We start from the raw sequence: 16446 nt of genomic DNA on the forward strand, positions 1-16446 counted from the left end.
TGCCCCAGGAAGTTAACCACTGTGTACTGAATCACCAGGCCCCATCTCTCTCCTCCCCACCCCCGACTTTCATGGCTTCCATTTTAGCTCATCCAATTGGTAGAAAGGCAGGAGATGGGAATGCAGAAGGAGAGAGAAGGAGCTGTGTTTATCTCTCCTTTCCTACCTTCATCACAGTTCTAATAATGTCTGTGTTCCTCAATAATCACAACTCATCTTTGGGTATCCCTTTGTCTACAATTCCTACTTCTCACCAGGCTCCCTATGTTTGCACTTTAGTTTTAATAGGTTGGTAATGGTATCTTACTTTTGCTGGTTTCTATGTACTTCACTTTTCTTGTTAGTGCCCTTAATCCTGCCCACACACTGCTACATAGTCCTTTCATTAAATTCTCTCGAGTCAAAACCTTTGGAGTCTGCCATCACTTTTTTTGCTGTGACTCTGAGAGCTCCTAAACAATTTCGGAAGAGATACAGCACAAAGTATTGGTAATAGTAAAGCCCCCCCCCCACCAAAACTATAAAGATGCTCATGGTAGCAGCTTGTTCAATAGCCAATACATTCAATAACATATAACCATAAAGTAAATGATTAATAAATGATGTTATATCTACAGGGTAAAATATTATTTGTCTCTACAGTGAGACTTAAGACAGTAGAAAATATGGAAGTAGAAATAAATTATTTGAAGTGGGATGTATCTAATCTAGCACTGAAATGTTGTAAAAGCAAGAGAGTCTTTGAATAAGAACTGAAAGGTAATATGCAAATGTGAAGATAATTATATTTCGGTGGTGAAATCTACTAATCTTTTTAATTTTGGAAGTTTAGATTATTAAAAATTAAAATTATTTGAAATGGTTTATGAATATTAGTACTAGGATATTAAAATTGTTATATTTGTATAAATCAAGATAAATGCTCCAAGCAAAGGAAAAGCAATTACTAAATTCTTAAACTGTTCTTCTTACATCTAAATTCTAAAACCAAGCTAAAAATTATTAACACACTCTGACTTCCAAGGTTGAAATAAGGTTTTTTTAAATAGAAAATATTATTTTCAGGTAGTTTCTAATGGCTTGTATTGAAGGCATAATCTCTTCAATAAACAGATTTAGAATTAAGTATAATAAGAGGATATAAATAGAGGACTTCCCTGGTGGCTCAGATGGTAAAGCGTCTGTCTACAAAGCGGGAGACCCAGGTTCAATCCCTGGGTCGGTAAGATCCCTTGGAGAAGAAAATGGCAATCCACTCCAGTACTGTTGCCTGGAGAATCCCATAGACAGAGGAGCCTGGTAGGCAGCAGTCCATGGGCTTGCAAAGAGTCGGACATGACTGAGAATTTCACATAAGAACACTAATAAATTATCCCACAAGAGGTCACCAAAACTCTAGTTTTTTTTGGAGTGTGAATTTTTTTCTTTTTTTTTCCCCTACTTTTTGTCGTGTGATGTTTCTTTTTGTCCTTCCTGCAAAGGAATTGAAAATGATTTTGTTTCCTGGTTTTCTGCCTACTCAGTACACATATCTGCTAGTCTGTTCCAGCTTTACCTGAAGGTAAGTAACTGAGAAGCAGGGTTTAGTTAGGGGCAGGGCAGCTAATGGAGGCGTGTAGCCAGCCGTTGCCATTCCATGGGGCTGTCCGTTGTCTGAAGACCCACTGGAGGGACTAACCTGAAAAGAAAGGGAAACACAATCAAGCACCTTCTGACTTCAACAACTCAGCTCCTTTAGCCATAAATTAGACCCTTTTAAAGGCCCTGGGTTGACATTCCAGATTCTTGCAGGTAACAGAAAGATAGAACAGAGATCTAACAGAAGCCTGAACTCAAGGAATAACTCTGGGAAAGATTGAATAAAGAAATACAGAAGGTACTCTCAGTGATGGAAAGTTGCTGCTAGATTTAACTACTTCTTGGGAGGATTTTTAGACATGCAGTCAGTTTCCTATAAAGAATTTGGTTTAAAACAAGGTGTTCTTTTAGGAACAACCTCTATTTTCTTCATAGCAAACCAGAATGTGAAAAAACACACTTAAAATTGCATTTTAGAAAAAATTAAGCTTAATTTTTGAATATACCCTGCACACTCTTAAAAGCATAGAACCCTAATATAAAAATAAGATCTTTCTTTGCTTTCTCCATTCCCCAGATCTTAGAAGGATTGATGTTTGTTTTAAGACTTTTGAAAAGTAACATTGTTAACTGTACATCTTCCTAGCCAGGGTCACTGGCTTTCTTTCGTGTCCTTCACCATCTCCCAGAGTTTGCTCAAATTAATATCCATTGAGTTGGTGATCCCTTCCAACCATCTTGTTCTCTGCCATCCCCTTTTCCTCCTGCTTTCAATCTTTCCCAGTGTCAGGGTCTTTTCCAATGAGCCAGCTCTCAGGTGGCCAAATTATTGGAGCTTCAGCTTCAGCATCTGTCCTTCCAATGAATATTCAGGTTTGATTTCCTTCAGGATTGACTGGTTGGATCTCCTTGCAGTCCAGGGGACTTTCAAGAGTCTTGTCCAAAACCACAGTTACATTTTTTAATGGATATATTATATGGTGTTGGGGATACAGGCAGAACCTTCTCTAATGATATTTTCACTTTATTTATCTAAATAAATATTTGAATATTTATCTAAATATTTAACTTAAAATAGTGTAATTTAAATGTATATGAAGAGTTTTATTTTTGTGAATCAAGTGTTTGAACACTAATATTTCCATAAGTGTGTTGTGTGAGTAGTCATTCAGTTGTGTCCGACTCTTTCCAGGCTCCTCAGTCCGTGAATTTCTCTAGGCAAGAATACTAGAGTGGATTTCCCTGCCCTCCTCCAGGGTATCTTCCCAACTCAGGGATTGAACCCAAGTCTCCCGCATTGCAGGCAGATTCTTTACCATCTGAGCCACCAGGAACACAGTGTTTTCATAGGAATAGTGTTAAAATTATAAAGAAAATTAGAATTGTAAGGATGAAAAGATCTGTAAAGATTCCAACCCTACGAACATAAAGGGATTTAGATAAGATTATCTCCCTTATCCTTTCCAGCTGGGAAATATAATAACTATTTAAATTCCATATTTTGGACTACAAAATGTCCATTTCCATTTCAGTGAGATTGCTTTGGGTGAAGTGCTTTTCTATTTGAATAGCTGTCTTATTGGGAGTTAAAGTTGTCTTGGCTTGGGAGTTAAAATTCAGATCACAAAAATCTAATTTTCTACACTTACTGAGATTTGTTTAATGATTTCCTTGGCAATTTTTAAATGTGTATTTCCAATTTCTGTGTTAATGAATATGCTGTTTCATGAAATGCTTTTGTAATATGCTTAGCATAATTTCTTGCCTCATTTCTTTTCGGAGTATACAAGACTCAGAGACTTGTATCAGAATTCTCACAAACTAAAAAACCCCAAGTAAATAATAATACAGGGATTGTTGTTCAGTCGCTCAATCATGGGAACTCTTTGAGACCCTATGGACTGTAGCATGCCAGTCTTTTGTGTCCTTCACCATCTCCCAGAGTTTGCTCAAACTCATATCCATTGAGTTGGTGATCCCATCCAACCATCTTGTTCTCTGTCGTCCCCTTTCCCTCCTGCTTTCAATCTTTCCCAGCGTCAGGGTCTTTTCCAATGAGCCGGCTCTTCGCATCAGGTGGCCAAATTATTGGAGCTTCAGCTTCAGCATCCATCCTTCCAATGAATATTCAGGTTTGATTTCCTTTAGGATTGACTGGTTGGATCTCCTTGCAGTCTAGGGCACTTTCAAGAGTCCGGTCCAACACCACAGATCAAAAACATCAATTCTTCAGCGCTCAGCCTTCTTTATGGTCCAGCTCTCACATCATCTGTACATGACTACTGGAAAAAGCATAGTTTTCACTATATGGACCTTTGTCAGCAAAGTAATATCTCTGCTTTTCAGTATGCTGTCTAGGTTTGTCGTAGCTTTTCTTCCAAGGAACAAGCATCTTTAATATCATGGCTGCAGTCACCATCTGCATGATTTTGGAGCCCAAGAAAATGAAGTCTCTCTTTCCATTGTTTCACTAAGCTCTGTTCCATGAGCTTAGTATTTTGAATGTTGAGTTTTAAGCCAGCTTTTTCACTCTGCTCTTTCACCCTCATCAAGAGGCTCTTTAGTACCTCTTCACTTTCTGCCATAAGGGTGGTGCCATTTGCATTCCTGAAGTTATTGATATTTCTCCCAGGAATCTTGATTTCAGCTTGTGCTTCATCCATCCTGGCATTTCACATGATACTCTGTATACAAGTTAAATAAACAGGGTGACAATATACAACTTTGACATACTCCTTTTCCAATTTTGAACCAGTCTGTTGTTCCATGTTGGTTTTAACTGTTTCTTTTTGTCCTGCATACAGGTTTCTCAGAAGGCAGGTCAGGTGGTCTGGTATTCCCATGTCTTTAAGAATTTTCCACAGTTTGTTGTGATCCACACAGTCAAAGGCTTTAGTGTAGTCAATACAGGGATGCTGGTTTCTCCCATCCAAGTACTAACCAGGCCCGACCCTGGTTAGCTTCCAAGATCAGGGGAGATCAGGCGCGTTCAGGGTGGTATGGCCGTAGACTAGGGATACTGAGTTCTATTTGACAAGAGCCATAATCCAGAAAAAAAGGATAGATGAATCACAAGCCAGCTGGGAGAGTGGGAGTGAACCCGTCATAATGTGCAAGAAAGCAAATCACAAAGAATCACTCAATTAGCCTTTTTATTGATAAATACCACTCCTATCTACTCTACCACCCCAAACTAGTGTTAGCTTGCAAGGCACATTATTTGTCCCAGTTTACTCACAGTAAATCCCTGAGTAGGCACAGCTAGAGAAGATTTCAAATATGTATGTTACAAGTAAACACAGGTCACCGACGCTTAGCCCATGGAACATGGTCAACAGAGTATTAGGACTGCATTAACGCCTCATGTGCTTACCTGCTGCTTGGCGCTGAGTTCTGTGCTTTAGCACAAAGGTTTTCCTAGTCCTTGCACTCAAGTAGCTCACAGTATAGTTGGGGAAAAGAGGCAAGAGAAAGCTTGGCCACAGCAGTTCTCCTTGTTTTTCCTTCACTGATACGTACTTTGTTGATACTGTATGACTGGGCTAACTGCCACTGGAAATGCTTTTTAAAAATTATACTATAATTTATCATTAGAACGAAAAGTCATTGTGTGTATAGAAAGGCTAGAAACTATGGAGTGGGATGTCTATTTGATATCAGTGAGGTAACTATTACTGGAGGGATGATCCCCATATCTTATTTTCTTGCAAATTAATGAAATGCTTGGTGGGTCCTAAAAATGGGAAATACAAGTTAAATTACTTGTGTAAGGTGTTGTGAATGAGATAATGCATAAAGAATTGTCTGTCGCCTTGCTACACCACGTGTGGTTCCTGAACCAAGAGCACCAGCATTACCAGGGAACTTGTGAAAAATGCAGAATCTCAGGCTGCATGCCAGACTTACAAAATCAAAAAGTGCATTTGAAGATCCCCAGGTGATTCATCTGCACATTAAATTCTAAGAAATACTGATATCACATGCTAAGCCCGTCAACTAGAGGAAGGAGGAATTGTCTAATCTCTTTGAAGAGATGGAAGAAATTTCAAAACAAAGAGTTGTGATCAATTCATTCGTCAGGCAGGACTGTCATTCAGAGATCAAACACCAATATCAGAAACTTCCTGCTGAGTTTGAACAGCAGCTGCTTAACTTTCTGTGACATGTGATTCTACTAAAGAAAGTTGGTTAAATAAGAAAGACTAACCAATCCGGGGCTTTTTGATTTATCTCCAAATTTACTAAAAGAATTTTTTCTGTATGCATGAAATGAAAATTCTAAGTTATAAGAAAGCATTGTTGTAATTTTATTGACAGCTTTTTTTGATTCCTTAGCATTTCTTAAAAATCATAGTGTACCTAGAAGGGTGGGATGGGGAGGGAGATGGGAGGGAGTTTCAAAAGGGAGGGGATATATGTATACCTATGGCTGATTCATGTTGAGGTTTGACAGAAAACAGCAAAATTCTGTAAAGCAATTATCCTTCAAAAAAAATAAATAAATTAGAAAAATCATAGTGTATCTCATAATTGATGGTGTCTTAGACATGATGAAAAGCAGCACAACACGGTGTGCTAGGTACTATAATAGCAAGAAGCGGGGCCTGCTCTCGAGCAAGTAAGAGACTTGTCTGTTGTCAAGAGGAAGATTTACTGCCTTGAGCAGAGTTAGGTAAAGGGAGTGATGCAAAGGGACCCGCCGAAGGGGGAGCATTCTGAGAAGAGGGAGCTACAAGTGTGAAGGCAGCAAGGCTGCTGATCAGGAAGCAGATGGAGAAATGGAACCAATTTTTTTTCTGGGGGGAATGGGTGGGGAGGGTAGAGATGCAAGCAAAGGAAGTTGACGATTTTGCCTTTGCTGCTGTTACAGAGCAGAGGGAAGTACCTCCATACCTCCAAAGCAGCTTTGGTAGCTAACAGCTCCCAAGCCCAGAGGGAGACCTGACCTTGCCTGAAACTGGTTTTCTGTTGAATTAGGTTCAGGGACAAAGGTGACTCTCTCAGTGGATTTTCCTGAGCGAGTTTGGCCTCACTTAAGGAATGGAAGCATCAGTTTTGATAGCTTACCTGTCTGCACATTGTTATCCCCCTCAGTGATGCCTGGGCTGCACTCACAGAAATTCTGAGTTCACTCCACAGTGGGGATGAGCATGGGCATTGGAATTCTTTACCCTCTCCCCGGTGATACTGCTTTGCAGCTTATTCTAAAGACACAGGCTCAGGATCAGAGTGAGCTAGGGTCGATGAGCAGCTGGTGAGATGTAAATGTGAATTTCAGCGCCCATCCACAGAGGAGGTATAGCACCATTGGAATTCTTGTTCCTTTAGATGAAGGCAGTTACCGTGGGGGGGGGGGGAATGCGGGATGGATTTCTGCCATTACCTTGTGAGCCTTGGGGTTCACCAGACGTCTCTGATCGTCTTGAAACCCTCTCAGGCTGAGATAACGGGTCTCTCTAGGGGATGTTTTGCATATAAAACTTTGACATTCAGGCCCTTAGAGATGCACTTCCCAAAGCAGGCCTCAAGGTGGTACTGCTGAGCTAGTTGTCCTGTCAGGGTTTGGCTGTGGTAGAGGGAGCAGAGCCCGTTTCCTCCTTTTTCCACAGTGGGGGGCCTCTTCCAGGGGAGGAAAATAGCCTAAGGTTGGTGTCTAAGCTCAAAGACATCATATGTGTGCCGGGTAAGAAAGTGGGCACTCATCCATGGTGAGATGACTGGTGGCATCTCTGCTACCTTTTGACACAAATACGATTCCTGTTGATTCACCTTGCTCAGTCCCAGCAGTGAGAGACACAGCTCAGTGAGGAACTCAAGTGAATGTTCACAATGCTCGCCATAGACAGTGGAGTGGACATATTCCAGAATGAGAGGAGGAGGAGATTTGCAGAGGCTGAGGGTAATGGGAGGCAACAGGTTACAATATCACTATTCTCAGCTCCTTGAGTGCAGCGCCAGGGCATGTGGACTGGGGCCCCTCTGACAACGTCCACTCACATGGGATCTAGCTTGAGGTGGTGTGTGTCTGGGCCAGCTGTGCTTGCATCTTTTCTTCAAAGCTGTGTGACACCTCAGTCTATGATAGGTTGCACATGGAGGCTTATTATTTTGAAGACTGATTTATAGTTCAACCCATGGAATATTCTCTGCTTGAGAGTGGAGCCAAGACACTTAGGTTATTACAGTAGTCTCATAGCTGGTCTCTCTGCTTCCAACCCTCCCCCACCCCCTCCCCTGGCCAATGCCCTCCTCAACCCCCACCCTGGCAACAACTTCATTCTCAACACAGAAGTTGAAATGATCACTTAAGAGAGTGAGTCAAATCATGTCTTCTCTGCTCAAAGCCCTTCTATGCTACCTCTACTCAGAGTAAAAATCAAAGTCGGTACCATGGCTCCATGGCACTTAGTGATTTGTGGTCTCTTCCCTTCTGCTGCTCTGACTTCATCTTCTCTTGCTCATGCCCACACTCACTGTGCTCCCACCACTTTAATGCCAGTCACATTTCTGCCCCAGGGCCCTTACACTTGCTAGTCTCATTATTTAAAATACTCTTCCCCCAGCCACTTGGAGAATTCTTCTCCAATTCTTTGCTTGAAAGTTGTCTTTGCAGCAAGGCTTTCCTTGGCCACCTATTTAAAATGACACCCAGCATTCCCTAACTCCTATTCTTGCTTTATTTTTCTGTTTTTCCCCATTTACTGTTAATTAATAAGCTCCCAGAGAGCGGGGTTTTCCCCTCTTTTGTTCTCTGGTATATTCCCAGAGCCTAGAACAAAGAGTGGCGATCAATAACTAGTTCTTTGTTGGATAAATGAAAGGATACTTGGATTAGCCTCAAGTTCTTGATGTCAGTAACAGTGGGAACTGGGCATTGACCACGTGGTCCACATCCAGAATGTGCAGAGCCATTCTGATTGGTGACTTTCTTGTTTTGCTGATGCCACAGAAAATAGACAGTTAGATGTGCTCTGCTTCCCGGACAACTCTAGTGGTGACGGATGGGGGTTTAGGAGCAGCATAGAGGAACTGGAGATGGACCATTCATTAAACTTCTAGCTTTTGGATGAATTCTAAGAGTTCATTAGACAGCAGCTTCTCAACCCTTCCTAGCTTAAAATTGTGAAGCATAACCGTACTCAGGTGAAGATATATTGTGTTTGTTGCTCAGCACTCATTACCCTAATTTCCTTAGAGGGACCCAGTTCTTCATTCTCAGTCTATGTACTTCAAGGGAAGTGGGTTCCGCAGGGCAGAAGTTGGCAAATTATGGCCCATGGGCTAAGCCCTCCACGCTACCTGTTTCATAAAAACCTGTTAGCTGAGAATGGTTTTTATATCACATGTGCATGTTCAGTCACTCAGTCGTGTCTGACTCTTTTGACACACCATGTAATACTCCAGGATCTGCTGTCCATGGGACTTCCCAGGCAAGAATACAGGGGTGTATTGCCATTTCCTTCTCTAGGGGATTTTCCCAACCCAGGGATTGAACTCATGTCTCCTGCATTGGCAGGCAGGTTCTTTACCACTGAGCCAATAGGGGGTTCCTTTTATATCTCTAAGTGGTCAGAAAAAAATCAAAAGAAGAATGATATCTCCTGATATATAAAATTCCAATTTTGCTGTCCATAATAAAGTTTCATGGTAACATAGCCATGATCATTCATTCATGTGTGGTGGCTTTTGTGCTAAAGGACAGAGTTAAGGAGTTGTGACAGACTACATGATCTGCGAAGTTAAATATATTTACTATTTACAAAAAATAGTAACATTTATTACTATTACTGTAATAGCTCTGTGCAGAACACGTTTGCTCTCCCCTACCCTAGACTATCAGTATATGACTCTAGTCCCATGATTGCAGTGAGTGGTTTAGCACAAAACCCAGGATTACGTGTCCAGACCTTTGTACGAGTTATTGAGGAAACTAGCTGTCTCCTCTGCTGCCTCAGGTGAGAGCCTGAGAGTGCTGAGAACCGCCAGGTGGCCCCTCAGGATGAGGTCCTAATCAAGTTTGTCTGAAACCGTTCCAACTCTGGAATCCTCAGTGATGCAAGTGAATACCTTCTTTTTCATTTTAAATTAGCTGGAATTGGTTTTTGTTGCTTGTAGCCAGAGAATCTTAAGTGATAAAGTCATTTGGAAGAAATCCCACCTTAGGTATGTAGGGTACAGGGTTAATTAGTTCCCAAGATCTTTGCCTTATGGTGAAAACAGCAGATGCCTGGCAGAAGACAGGAAATCTGTCTTAATAGCACCCTCTATGACCTGACTTTGTCCAGTTCTGGGAGAAATCCTGGAAGCTCAAGAGATGCAATTAGTGTCTAAGACTTTCAGTTTAGAGCAAGTCTGTGTCTTCCCTAGTATAAATACCAAGAGACTTCAGGACTTGGTATTTTTATATCCTCTTATTGGAACTACCCATATGTGATTTATCTCACATAGACTCTTCACTTTTTATGTACACATTGTACATAGCAGCACTACTGTATTTTTTAAATTCAAATGAAATGCATGGAGGTGTTCAAGAGGGAAAATCTTTGTAATATGTTCCATTATTCTGTTTGAATTGAATATTCAAAATATTAGACATTATCAGAATAGACTCATAATCAAATAAGAATATAAAGACATGTACTATTTTGATTTTGTAATATTTTTGGAAATGTAAATCAATTTTCCCCTCTTATTAATTCCACACCCTGCCATTTAAACTGCAAAATTGCTTTCTGCTCTATATTTAGGGAAACGTTGTGACATGGTAGAAACAAAACAAAACAGAGAAACCAGAAAACCCCACAAACCCAGAAAACTTCTGGCAAAAAGATCACATCTTTTAGATGATGATGTTCTTTGGGTGTAGACAAATTATTTGACTGAAATATTGTGGATAAAGTTTGTTTTTCCTACTAGACAGGAAAAAATTCTCTAGAGTGTATAAAGTAAGTTAGTTAGTGCACATGTGTTTATCGTGTCTGACTCTTTGCAGACACTTCCTGATGTTCAAGCTGGTTTTAGAAAAGGCAGAGGAACAAGAGATCAAATTGCCAACATCCGCTGGATCATGGAAAAAGCAAGAGAGTTCCAGAAAAACATCTATTTCTGCTGTATTGACTATGCCAAAGCCTTTGACTGTGTGGATCACAATAAACTGTGGAAAATTCTGAAAGAGATGGGAATACCAGACCACCTGACCTGCCTCTTGAGAAACCCCTATGTAGGTCAGGAAGCAACAGTTAGAACTGGACATGGAACAACAGACTGGTTCCAAATAGGAAAAGGACTACGTCAAGGCTGTATATTATCACCCTGCTTATTTAACTTATATGCAGAGTACATCATGAGAAACACTGGACTGGAAGAAACACAAGCTGGAATCAAGATTGCTGGGAGAAATATCAATAACTTCAGATATGCAGATAACACCACCCTTATGGCAGAAAGTGAAGAGGAACTCAAAAGCCTCTTGATGAAAGTGAAAGAAGAGAGTGAAAAAGTTGGCTTAAAGCTCAACATTCAGAAAACAAAGATCATGGCATCTGGTCCCATCACTTCATGGGAAATAGATGGGGAAACAGTGGAAACAGTGTCAGACTTTCTTTTTTGGGGCTCCAAAATCACTGCAGATTGTGACTGCAGCCATGAAATTAAAAGACGCTTACTCCTTGGAAGGAAAGTTATGACCAACCTAGATAGCATATTCAAAAGCAGAGACGTTACATTGCCACCAGAGGTTCGTCTAGTCAAGGCTATGGTTTTTCCTGTGGTCAGGTATGGATGTGAGAGTTGGACTGTGAAGAAGGCTGAGCGCCGAAGAATTGATGCTTTTGAACTGTGGTGTTGGAGAAGACTCTTGAGAGTCCCTTGGACTGCAAGGAGATCCAACCAGTCCGTTCTGAAGGAGATCAGCCCTGGGATTTCTTTGGAAAGAATGATGCTAAAGCTGAAACTCCAGTACTTTGGCCCCTTCATGCGAAGAGTTGACTCATTGGAAAAGACTCTGATGCTGGGAGGGATTGGGGGCAGGAGGAGAAGGGGACGACAGAGGATGAGATGGCTGGATGGCATCACTGACTCGATGGATGTGAGTCTGAGTGAACACTGGGTGTTGGTGATGGACAGGGAGGCCTGGCGTGCTGCAATTCGTGGGGTCGCGAAGAGTCGGACATGACTGAACGACTGAACTGAACTGAACTGACTCTTTGCAACCGCATGGACTGTAGCCCCCCAGGCTGCTCCGTCCATGGAACTTTCCTGGCAAGAATACTGGATCAGGTTGCCATTTCCTACTCCAGGGGATCTTCCTGACCCAGGGGTCGAACTCATGTCTCTTGTGTCTTCTGCATTGGCAGGCAGACTGCTTACCACTGTGCTTCCTGGGAAGCCATGTAAAGGAAGGGAAAATGAAAACAGAAAGGATGTGATAGCAGTGCATGTAGGTGACCTCCAGACAGAGGGCTTCTGCATTGCTGGACGCCTGGTTGGGGCATCTTTTTTGGATTCTGTGGCTGGGTTCAAGAAGCTTCCTGTACCTTCTCTGACCTCTACCATGTGATACATGGGCTGCACAGCAATATGTAGGTCTGGGTGGATCCCAGGGAAGCTGGCAAGAGCACGTGGTGTGAGGGTGCAGGGAGGGGAGACGGGCTGTAGCCCTCAGAACTCCATTTGTCCTCCTCCTTCTCTCCCTCGGTGGTACAGATGAGTTCACGAGCTCTGCTTTGGCGGAAACCCAGGGAACTGCCGAAGGTCGAGGGCAGAACTGTGGGATAGGCGAGTCCTGAATTTCTTGAATAGAATTTTCACAGCCTTCTACCCCTGCTGCAGCATCAGAGTTTGTTGTGTTTGACATAGAAATCAGGCAGAGTGAAATAAAACAGTTTCTCACACACCTGAGTTTATGGATGAAGACTGATGACCTTCTTGGTCAGATATATTCATGTCAGTGTGGAAAACCAAGAGCTGACTTCACTTCTCAGTCATCCCAAGCATGACGGTTACATTTTGGCTGAGCACCAGCAGCCAACAGCAGGCAAGTGTTAGAACGGGTTATTTGTATTTTGTGTTGCTAGATTTTGCTTCATTGCAATGTACTGTTGTTCATTTTGAAGAACTGCTTTTTCTTCATTTGATTATGAAGTCTATTCTTAATTGAGACAGGGTGAATCACTGGGTTTCATTAGCAAGCTCTTGAGAGAGATTTTCATTTTCTTTAACATAGAACCAATGAAGTAACAGAACAAGAACACATTTATCTTATATAATTGTTTCCCTCCTCTAATACGTAGCAGGTTTTGTGGAAACATTAACATAACAGCTATGCTGAATAATTCCTCCACCAACCGAAGAGCAGTGGGATTATGCTAAGAGCTCCTCCATTTTCTAATATTGTTTTTCTCATCCTTCACCTGAGAAAAAAGCAAGCAGAGAAAATAAGTGAGCTATGGTAAAGCTTTCCTCTGGCAAAGCAGACGGGAGCCCTTGATGTTATTCTGGTCCAGGGGAAACTGTATGTGTTCTCACGGTATTATTTTGTACTCGAGGGTATTGGACAGTTTCTGGAGACATATTTGGACATCCCTACAGGCGGGAAAAAGCGGAGAGGTTGCTACTAGTGATAGCTTACGGTAAAGGATGTCGGATTCGTGATCTTCGAAGAAGATTTAGCTTTGGGACCAGGGACCAGGCCTGATCACTCAAGAGCTTTTGTGTAGCAGAGTTTTATTAAAGTGAAAAAGGGACAGAGAAAATTTCTGACATAGACATCAGAAGGGGGACAGAGAGTGCCCCCTGCGCTAGTCTAAGCAGGGGCGTTATATACTTTTTAAATTAGTTATTACAATAAATCAAAAGAATGTCTCATGGTTGTAAAGATCTTACTAGACCCACTCCATAATTTACATTTTAAGATAACAGGATTAGCCAGAAGGTTTTCAGGAAGGAGAAACTGTCCTCGAGCAGGATACATTGTTGTTATATAATCCTTAGAACAGAATTTAAATTGAGTTGTTTGTTGTGTAATCATCAGTTGTGGGCTTAAAGAAAAAAAAAAGGTTTTATGTGACTAAGGAATGTAGAAAAAAAAATGTTCGTCCTTTCCTACTCCTCGAGAATTTTAGACCCCTATCTCCTCCTCGAGAATCCCAGACTTCTTATCAACCTGCATAGGTCTTGCTTGTCTTCCCACTTGCATCTAGTAGGAAGAGGCCAGAGATGCTGCTAAACATCCTGCAAAGCAGAAGAGTGCCCCGCCTCCAACAGAGAATTCTCTAGCCCCAGATACCAACTCCAATACTTTGGCCACCTGATGTGAAGAGCTGATTCATTGGAGAAGACCATGATGCTGGGAAAGATTGAAGGCAGGAGGAGACGGTGATGACAGAGGATGAGATGTTTGGATGGCATCACCGACTCAATGGACATGAGTTTGAGCAAGCTTTGGGAGATGATAAAGGACAAGGAAGCCTGGTATGCTGCAGTCCATGGGGTTGCAAAGATTTGGACATGACTCAGCGACTGAACAACAAATGTCAACAGTCATGTCAAGGTTGAGACACCAAGGTTGGGGTAATCAGGAAAGGAGTTATGATTGGAGCCAGTTAGTGGAATGGCAGGGTGTTTATACATTGAGGACTTCCCTGGTGGCTCAGAGGGTAAGGTGTCTGCCTACAACATGGGAGACCTGGGTTCGATCCCTGGGTCGGAAATATTACACATTGAGAGGGAGCACATAGATGTCTTGAAAAAGGAGGAAAGGAGGGAATATCTGAAGAGCTGGATAATTCTTTTATATTCGATGTGAATTTTAAAGGGAGACTGTCTTAACGGAGTGTGTTGTTATCTACCTTTTAAGGAAAGAATAAAATCCTGTGAAATCAGTATTATGATTTTTAAAAGCACAAAACAAGACCACGATTTTGTTTCACAGTTTGTCATGCTCATTTTACATACTATAATTTATTTTTATACTGAGTGGAAATAATTTGTAAACACAAATATGGGTGTGGGAAAGCTGGGGCTATTTTACCCAGCTGGACTATATAGACCAGTGAATGCCTGGGGAAAGGGTGTCCTGGGCCACGTGAGAAAAGTCTTCAACAGCGATTATGGAGTTTGAGACCACACAGCACAAGTGGGATGAGGGGATGGAAGAGGGTGTACTGGGCTCTCCAAAGAAACAAACACTAAGATAAGATATGTATTCCATCCATCTATCTATCTATCTAGAGGAGAGAGGGAGAGAGAGAGACTTTAAGGATTTGGGCCATATGATTTTGGGGGCTGGCAAATCCCAAATCTGTAGAGCAAATTGGCAAGTTGAAGATTCAGTGAATTCACTGAATTAATGCTCTGGTCTTGAGTCCAAAGTCTTGACACTCACACAGAGTTTCTACATCTGGAGGCAGAATTTCTTCTGAGGGCTGTGAGAGACACTCTCTTCCAAGCTTCCCACCCAGTTCCTGGTGGTTTGTTGGCAATCTTTGGCATTCCTCAGCTTGTAGATGCATTGCCCCACTCTCTTTCTTCATCTTCACGTAGCATTCTTCTTACGTGTGTCTGTGTCCAAATTTCCCCTTTTTCTTAGAGACACCCATCGTATTGTATTAGGTCTCACCCTAATGACTTCATCAGTTCAGTTCAGTTCAGTCGCTCAGTTGTGTCTGACTCTTTGCAACCCCATGAATTGCAGCACGCCAGGCCTCCCTGTCCATTACCAACTCCTGGAGTTCACTGAGACTCACGTCCATTGAGTCAGTGATACCATCCAGCCATCTCATCCTCTGTCGTCCCCTTCTCCTCCTGCCCCCAATCCCTCCCAGCATCAGAGTCTTTTCTAATGAGTCAACTCTTCGCATGAGGTGGCCAAAGTGCTGGAGTTTCAGCTTTAGCATCATTCCTTCCAAAGAAATCCCAGGGCTGATCTCCTTCAGAACGGACTGGTTGGATCTCCTTGCAGTCCAAGGGACTCTCAAGAGTCTTCTCCAACACCACAGTTCAAAAGCATCAATTCTTCGGCACTCAGCCTTCTTCACAGTCCAACTCTCACATCCATGGATGACCACAGGAAAAACCATAGCCTTGACTAGACGGACCTTTGTTGGCAAAGTAATGTCTCTGCTTTTGAATATGCTATCTAGGTTGGTCATAACTTTCCTTCCAAGGAGTAAGCGTCTTTTAATTAAGAATGTTAAAATTGAATTATCAATCCCTACATAGAAAAAAGTAAATAAATCATATTGATACTGCTTTTAATGAATCCTATATCAATCAAACAACATTTACCATTGCTTTATTAACCTACATTTATTTGTCTTTTATGGAGGTCCTATCAGCAAAGCTTAGCTTATTGATAAGGTCATATTGCTACCAAAGTGTTCAATTTTATTCATCAGTTTGAATGTTTGTCATCAAAAGTACAGCTTCTACAGCCAACTATTTTAGTTTCAACTTCTCAAAATGCATAAAAATATATATTAAAACCTGAGTATCAGGGTATAGCCCCACAAAACTCAAATAGTTTTAATCCTTTTTTCCTGGGCCTTCTTCTCAGCCCCCTGATGTGTGGGTCTCATGCCAAGGGTGAACTCCTTCCTACTGTTTTGTTTGGCTAGAGCCAAGAGTCACATCTTGCCAAAGGATTTCTAGTGAATTGGGTCTTGTGTAACATGGAGGAGTCCAGACCATGGAGGGGATTTGGCTAGGACTGGTACTCCAAGGATATTGTCATCTCCAGTCACAATTCTGGAAAATAGTTTGATATATTGACATCAAAGTCATGTTAGGGTGTTCCACCAGCAGAGTGGAATTCAGCCTTGGAGACACAAGGACTAATGAGACTTGGACATCCTGAGGTCTGGTGGTCAG

Source organism: Bos indicus, chromosome 9 (assembly GCF_029378745.1).
Source record: "Bos indicus isolate NIAB-ARS_2022 breed Sahiwal x Tharparkar chromosome 9, NIAB-ARS_B.indTharparkar_mat_pri_1.0, whole genome shotgun sequence".
In the NCBI taxonomy this organism is placed as follows: domain Eukaryota; kingdom Metazoa; phylum Chordata; class Mammalia; order Artiodactyla; family Bovidae; genus Bos; species Bos indicus.